Source organism: Rissa tridactyla, chromosome 8, assembly GCF_028500815.1.
Source record: "Rissa tridactyla isolate bRisTri1 chromosome 8, bRisTri1.patW.cur.20221130, whole genome shotgun sequence".
In the NCBI taxonomy this organism is placed as follows: domain Eukaryota; kingdom Metazoa; phylum Chordata; class Aves; order Charadriiformes; family Laridae; genus Rissa; species Rissa tridactyla.
The window spans coordinates 17,807,751-17,815,860 of record NC_071473.1 but is presented as its reverse complement, the minus strand read 5'-3'; the positions used below and the strand labels follow the sequence as shown (position 1 = coordinate 17,815,860).

The window sequence follows — 8,110 nt, the reverse complement described above, 5'->3', positions numbered from 1 at the left end:
CTTGCTGCCGCTTGCTTAATAAATTAATTTGATTAATTGGACTGGTTCCTGTCAATTATTGGGCCACAATCTATAACAAATTTGGTGCCGTGACTCAGATAGAGGCAATTTGGCTGTAAACCTCACGGGGGGGGTGCCCCGCTGAGTAAGCGGCCCCTGTTGGGGGTTTTTACACCCAAAACCTCTACCGACGAACTCGAAATTCGGCAGCAAGTGAATAAAAGCCGGCAACCCCGTAAACTTTGTGCACGAAGACCCGAACGAAGACTCAGGAGTGAGTAAGTATAGGCCGGTGATCCGTTCGGTTGGGGTTGGGTATCCCGGAGTGTGCCTGTGTGAGACGTCCACTTGAGGACGAAGCAAGTGCGGACCCCTTAGTAGTGCGGTTCCCATCTCCCGCGAGGGACTGGGCCACGAACAGGGGGAAAAGATTGTGTGTGTGTGTGTGTGAAGGCACTCCGGAAGATGGGACAGAAGGAAAGCAAGCCTTCTGATCCCACGGGTGGGTCGGTGCCTAAGGTTAGGTTACCCCAGATACCGCCAGATAGTCCATTAGGATTAATGATTAAATATTGGGATGATTACCCTTCTAGGCAGGGTAAGGATAAAGCAAAAATGATACATTATTGTATGGAAGTTTGGGGTGGGAAACAAATTAGAAGTGACCACCTGTATTGGCCCGTTTTTGGGTCCTTTGAAGATTGGATATGCCAGGCTTTACATATTTATGTTAACTCTAAGGAACCCTTTAGCCTGGAGGAGAGTGAATATGCACACTTGTGGATAAGGTCAGAGACTAGAGTAAATCTATATCACTTGAGAGAGAAGAAACAGGGGGGTAGGAAAAAACCCCGGGATGCGGATGAAATCCCTACCTCACCCCCCCCTTATGTACCACCAGCACCACCGCCACAGCCTTCACCGCCCCCAACAGCGCCAGACTTTTTCAATACAGATTCTCCCTCTGGTTCTTCTGAAACTAGACGAGTAACTCGAAGTCAAACTAGGATGGGGGAGGATAAAAGTAACTTATATCCGCTTAGAGAAGTTGCTATGGGGGGAGCGCAACCTGGCATGGGATATGTTTCTGTCCCTCTGAACTCCAGGGACGTTAGGGAATTTAAGAAAGAAATGGGAAACTTGTTAGAGGATCCCCTAGGAGTTTCAGAACGGGTAGACCAGTTCCTAGGACCCAACATTTATACCTGGGATGAACTGCAGGCCATATTGGGCATATTGTTCACTGCAGAAGAAAGGGAAATGATCAGGAGAGCTGGGATGAGGATTTGGGACCAACAACACCAGCAGGGTCCTGCGGCAGATATTAAATGGCCTCTTCAGAGACCTAATTGGAATAACCAAAACGAAATAGACAGAGGCCATATGCAAGATCTGAGGACCATAATTGTCCAGGGGATAAGGGGACAGAATATAAACAAAGGCTTTAGTGAACATCAAAAGAAAGATGAAACCCCTACAGAATGGTTAGAGAGATTGAGAAAGAACCTCCAATTGTATTCAGGGCTGGACCCTAGTACACCGGTAGGGCAAGCCTTGTTAAAAACCCAATTTGTAGCTAAATCATGGACGGACATTAGAAAGAAGCTGGAGAAAATGGAGGATTGGCAGGATAGGGGTTTGGATGAATTGTTAAGGGAAGCCCAGAAAGTGTATGTCCGCAGGGAGGAGGAAATACATAAGAAACAAGCCAGAATGTTGGTAGCTGCAGTCAGAGAAGGGCAAAGGATGTCAACCCCTGGAAAAGGGTTTGAAGCTCGCCAGATAAGACAGGAGACCCGAAAACCTTTAAGAGGGAGAGAATGGGGAACTGTGGTTTGTTTTTATTGTGGAGGAAAAGGGCATGTTAAAAAGGACTGCAGAAAGAGAATGATGGATGAGAAAATGTTCAAAGAAGACTAGGGGTGTCAGGGGCTCTATTTGCTGGGAACCCGAGAAAAAACAGAGCCCTTGATAAAACTAAAAGTGGGTCCCCAGCAACAAGAAATTGAGTTCCTAGTGGACTCGGGAGCAGAAAGATCTGCCGTTCAAAAATTGCCCCAAGGATGTAAAATATCCTCGGCGACTATACAGGTTACTGGAGCAAAAGGAGAACCTTTTGGAGTACCCGTAATAAAGGATGTGTTTTTTGAAACCCATTCTAAGGTAGGGATGGGGTCCCTGCTACTCATGCCTGAAGCAGACTATAATTTATTGGGCCGAGATTTGATGATTGAATTAGGAATTGGCTTGGAAGTAAAAAAATGAAACACTAAAAATTAAACTGTGTCCCTTATGAGTAATAGATGAAGAGAAAATAAATCCTGAAGTCTGGTACACCCCGGAAACAGTAGGTAAGTTAGATATTGAACCCTTTTCAGTAACAATAAGGAACCCAGAAATACCAGTCAGGATAAAACAATACCCCCTTCCTAGAGAAGGGAGGCTAGGTTTGAAACCTGAGATCCAAAGATTACTTGAAAAGGGGTTGCTAGAACCCTGTATGTCTCCTTTTAATACTCCCATCCTGCCTGTAAAAAAGCCGGATGGAAAATATAGGTTAGTACATGACTTATGAGAAATTAACCAGAGAACAATAGCTAGATTCCCGGTGGTGGCGAATCCACACACCCTCCTGAGTCAAATAGGGCCCGATAATCAATGGTATAGTGTAATAGATCTGAAGGATGCATTCTGGGCATGCCCTTTCAAAGAAGATTGCCGAGATTACTTTGCTTTTGAATGGGAAGACCCAGATAACCATCGGAAACAACAATTACGGTGGACGGTATTGCCCCAAGGGTTTACCGAATCTCCGAACTTGTTCGGACAAGCCTTAGAACAAATCCTGAAGGGGTATGAGTTAAGTGAAGGAGTCGCACTGGTCCAATATGTGGATGATTTGCTCCTAGCTGGTGATCGCGAAGAAAAAGTGAGGCAGGAGAGTATTAAGTTACTAAATTTTTTGAGTTTACAAGGATTGAAGGTATCAAAATCAAAACTACAATTTGTTGAGAAAGAAGTAAAATATCTGGGACACAGATTAAGCAAGGGAACTAAGAAATTAGACCCCGAAAGGGTGAATGGCATATTGTCATTACCGGCTCCTAGAACTAAAAGACAGGTTAGGCAATTATTAGGTCTCTTTGGCTATTGCAGGCAATGGATTGAGAACTATAGCAAAAAGGTGAAGTTCCTCTATACCAAATTAACTAAGGATGGATTATTGAAATGGTCGGAGGATGATGATAAACAATTAGAAACACTAAAAACTGATTTAGTAAATGCCCCAGTTTTGAGCCTGCCAGATGTAAAGAAACCATTTTATCTATTTATCAATGTTGACGAAGGGACCGCATTTGGGGTATTAGCACAAGAATGGGCAGGAAGAAAGAAACCTGTGGGACCTGTAAGTAGGGGTTGGCCTACCTGCCTTCAAGCAACAGTAGCCGCAGCCCTTTTGGTAGAGGAAGCCCATAAAATTACCTTTGGAGGAGAATTGAGGGTATTATCACCTCACAACATCAGGGGAATTTTGCAACAAAAAGCTGACAAATGGATAACAGACACCCGGCTCCTAAAATATGGAGGCATCCTAATCTCCTCTCCCAAACTGGAACTCGAGGTAACAAGCGTGCAGAATCCAGCACAGTTTTTGTATGGGGAGCCAAGTGACAAAATAAATCATGATTGTCTTTACAACATTGAGGAGCAAACGAAAATCAGACCAGATTTAGATGAGGAAGAACTTGGAGAAGGAGAAAAGCTATTTGTAGATGGATCATCCCGGGCAGTTGAAGGAAAGAGAAAATCAGGATTTGCAATCATTGATGGAAAAACATTTAGTGTAATAGAATCAGGACCTCTGAGTCCTAGTTGGTCTGCACAGGCTTGTGAACTATATGCTGTATTAAGAGCCTTGCAACTTTTAAACGGTAAAATTGGAACCATATATACGGATTCAAAATATGCCTTTGGCGTAGTGCATACTTTTGGAAAAATTTGGGAAGAAAGGGGTTTAATAAATTCTCAAGGAAAAGGATTAATACACCAGGAATTAATAATCCAGGTTTTACAAGCATTACGAGGACCAGCGGGAATAGCCGTAGTACATTTAAAAGGACACCAAAAAGGATTAAGCCCATTAGTCAGAGGAAACAATCTTGCTGATCAAGAAGCAAAAAGAGCGGCATTAATGGTGATCCAGACTAAAAGAACTCGGGAGGACTGTATAACTTGTGGAAAGGAATCAGACGAATTCCCATGTTATGAGTGTTGGAAGGATTTTGGAATCGATGCAGTCCCTTGCAGATGTCTAATTTATGATGAATGTGACAACCCCAAGTATAGCCATTGCCATCTACATGGAAAAATTCACTCAATCCTGAGTTTTACAGTGCAGGAAAAAGATAAGCTGACTCAGATGGGAATCGGGGAGACAGAAAAAGGAAAGTGGAAACTCCTGGATGGCCAGGAAGTTCTCCCAAAACCTCTGGCTTTGAAAATCATGCAAAAATTCCATGAGAACACCCATTGGGGAACTCAGGCGTTAGTGGATCAGTTTGCCACAAAGTATATGTGCATTGGTGTATACAATATAGCAAAGAGAATAGTTAGCGAATGTATGACATGCAAAAGGGTCAATAAACATCAGTTACGGGAAAAAGCCCTGGGGGGAAGAGAACTGGCTCACAGACCATTTGCTAAAATCCAGCTAGACTTCACTGAACTTCCAAAGGTGGGACGATATAAATACTTATTAGTAGTCATAGACCACCTAACCCATTTTGTGGAAGCATTCCCGACAGCTAGAGCCACCGCTCAAACCCTAGTGAAGACTTTGCTGGAAAATATAATCCCTAGGTGTGGATCCATTGAGGTAATAGACTCTGATAGGGGCTCCCATTTTGTTTCAAAAATAGCAAGGGAAGCTCTCTCCTCTTTGGGGACAAAATGGGAATATCATACTCCCTGGCATCCACAAAGCTTGGGAAAGGTAGAAAGAGTAAATGGGGAAATAAAGAAACAGCTCACAAAATTGATGTTAGAAACTAAGATGTCATGGGTAAAGTGCCTCCCCTTATCACTATTGAATATAAGAACACAGCCCCGAACTGATGTAGGAATTTCCCCCTTTGAAATGTTATATGGGATGCCATACATACGATTTAGAAATTCCGCAGGACCATCCCCAACTTGAAAATTCACAAATTAGACCTTATATAATTCAACTCATGGCTAGGAGAGTAAAGCTGCGGAATAAGGGCTTAGTAGTACAGAGACCCTCCCCTTGGATGTAGCCATGCATAACATAAAGCCAGGAGACAAAGTGCTAATCAAATCATGGAAAGAGTCCCCATTAACCCCCCTTTGGGAAGGGCCCTATCTCGTTTTACTCACCACAGAAACAGCCATCCGGACAGCAGAGAGAGGCTGGACTCATGCGAGCCGCGTAAAAGGACCATTAAAAGACTATTCTTGGGAAGTGACAAGCCCGCCTGGAGTTCTGAAGATTGCCTTCAGGAGGTTGTAAATGGACACACATATAACTGTGGTACAAGTGAGCGACTACAGCATATCGGTGGGGTACGGTTACGGTGATACAGGGGACATAAGAATCAAGTGTGACATTCTGAGCTGTAACTGTTTTCCTTTTTATTTGTTTTATTTGTAAAGGATGTCGAGAACGGAGGGGGACCCATTGCCGTTACGGGATACCCCCTCGAGGGGTTTGCCAACCTTGTGGGGACAAAGAGCGTGAGCTCACCAAATTGGCTCTAGACATAAAAATATTTAATGGTGAAATCCAGGAGCAATCTAGTGAATGGCGGGAGATATTTGCACGGGGTATTAAACCCGAGTACTATTGCTATCACCCTCGCGAACCTGCTCCATTTGTAATTGACATTATTAAAGTGTGTTGTCGCAAGACACTTAAAGGGGTTCAGTGCGATTCACCTGAAATGCACAGAAGCAAGCGACTAAAAATTGCATTTATTCTCCTGAAGACTACCCCTGCTGCCGAGAAGATGATACCCCTCGTGGCTCGAAGCAACCGAGTCGACGAGCGAGGCAGAGGAGTAAAAAGCTGTGGAGAACAGAACCCAAAGAGTGGGACTGTACAAAGCCACTGGGAGGACTGCCTCAGTGTTAACCAAGGGAATCGCACGAAATGCCCCGGGAGGAGTAATAGCATTGAAAAGGACTGGGTAATTGGAGTGAGTGTTCAAACTAAACTTATTAACCGGCCGGGTTTCCACCCTTCTCGCCACACTCTAATTCTAATTTTACTAAATCTTGTAGGTGTCTTATTGTTTGCACAGCAAGGGGGGTTGTGTGTTGTTCTGGATGAGGAATGCTGCGTATATGCAGATCACGCTGGAGTAGTTAGAGACACCATGACAAAACTACGAGAAGGATTAGAAAAAAGAAAGAAAGAAAGAGAAGCACAGCAAAATTGGTATGAATCTTGGTTCAGTTATTCCCCATGGACGCCTACGCTATTGTCTACCATCGCGGGACCTATGATACTATTAATTTTGGGATTAACATTTGGCCCTTGTATATTGAACAAAGTAATTGAAATTGTAAAGGGCAGACTGGAAGCTGCCCATTTAATGCTTATCAGGGCTAAATACGAGCCATTAGATAAGGAACCAGCAATAGAAGAAACATTAGCTTTAAGTCACGCTGAACTCCAAAGATTTGATGAACAAAATAGTAAACAAAAAAAAAAATGGGGGGGATTGTAATAAATAAAATCATGTTTATTAATCAAATCAGGCTTTCTTAAAGGCTGGTGAAAAATTACAATGTTTCGACTCTTCACATACTTAAATCACAGGCATCCGGTGTGCTGTCTGGGGCGCTTTGACACCTCAATACCTAAATCACAGGCATCTGGTGTGCTTTAACACTTCAAAGGGAAGAGCTAAGTTGTGCGATAAGCTGAAAAGAGTCACCCAAAGGACACCGATAAAGATGAGGAGCCTTCAGCCCCACGACCATCAGGAGGCGGGACAAGACCGACCCCCTAGCAACACGTCGCTCAGACACAGAATATACCAGGATTGACACATATACGGGAACCAGAAGAGTATATAATCAGCTACTTTCGGGAAGTGGGTGTGCGCCGTTGGCGGAGCAAAGACTCCCCGGCCGCCCAGCGCTGTTTTGCTTGCTGCCGCTTGCTTAATAAACTAATTTGATTAATTGGACTGGTTCCTGTCAATTATTGGGCCACAATCTATAACAAGAACCAGAGGCTAAGAACAGAGAAACAAAATCAAGGAGATTCCCGCCCATCCTCCTCCTCCCGCCTTTGGATCCCGCGGACTGGTGGACAAAAATGAGAGGAATGGCTTTTTTCTCCCCCTGGACTTTTCCCCCCACTCCGCCATCCCGGGCTCTCTCCTGGGGCGAGAGTTTCTCCGCAGGCTTTACCCCCCGAGCCGTCGGCAGTGGCCGGGGCTGGCAGCTCCAGGGGGAGCCAGCAGGACACCTGCTATTTCATTTTGCTGTCACCTGCTGTTTCATTGTAGTTTTAGCTGCTATCTCATTTCACTTTTAGCTGCCGTTTCATTCTGCTGTTGCAGAGGCGGGACGAGCAGGGCCGTTGGGGAGGCAGGGGGATGGTGGGGGCTGTGTTTTGTATCCCCCCCACCACCATAGGGATACAAAGCCTCCCAGAGGAGTTTGCAGCGAGCGGCTCTTGGTCCTGGGAGCACGGAGGGAAGGGCTCCCCCGTCTGCTTTCCCCCAAGGGGCAGAGATGCTGCTCGCCGGAGCGCGGGGGGGGGGTCCCTCGTCCCCAGAACCCCGGCGCCGCCTTTCCCCGGGCCCGCTCGGGCGTTGCGCGGAGGCGCCAGGCAGAGGTTCGGCCACGGCCGTGAGGTGGGTGAGTCCCGGGGCGGGTCGAGGCCCGGCCGTGAGGCGGCGGCGCGTTGAGCGGGCGGGTGCGGGACCGGGACCTCTGTCAGCGGCGGGGGGCGCTGAGGAGCCGGCGGGGCCGGGTCGGGCCGCTCTTCCTCCGCCGCCTCCTCCTTCTCCTCCTCCCTCTCCCGCGCGTCCCTGGGCGGCAGAGGCGAGGCGAGGCGGCGGGCCGGCTGTGAGCC

At 46.3% G+C, this 8,110-nt stretch overlaps 1 long non-coding RNA gene across 1 annotated transcript; it reads left to right on the top strand.

Moving 5' to 3' along the window:
- LOC128914337 (uncharacterized) lies at positions 1-7,209 on the top strand. The gene is made up of 3 exons (XR_008468241.1): positions 1-278; positions 5,376-5,551; positions 6,006-7,209. It is a non-coding gene; the product is annotated as an uncharacterized LOC128914337 (long non-coding RNA).
- The last annotated feature ends 901 nt before the right edge of the window (positions 7,210-8,110 follow it).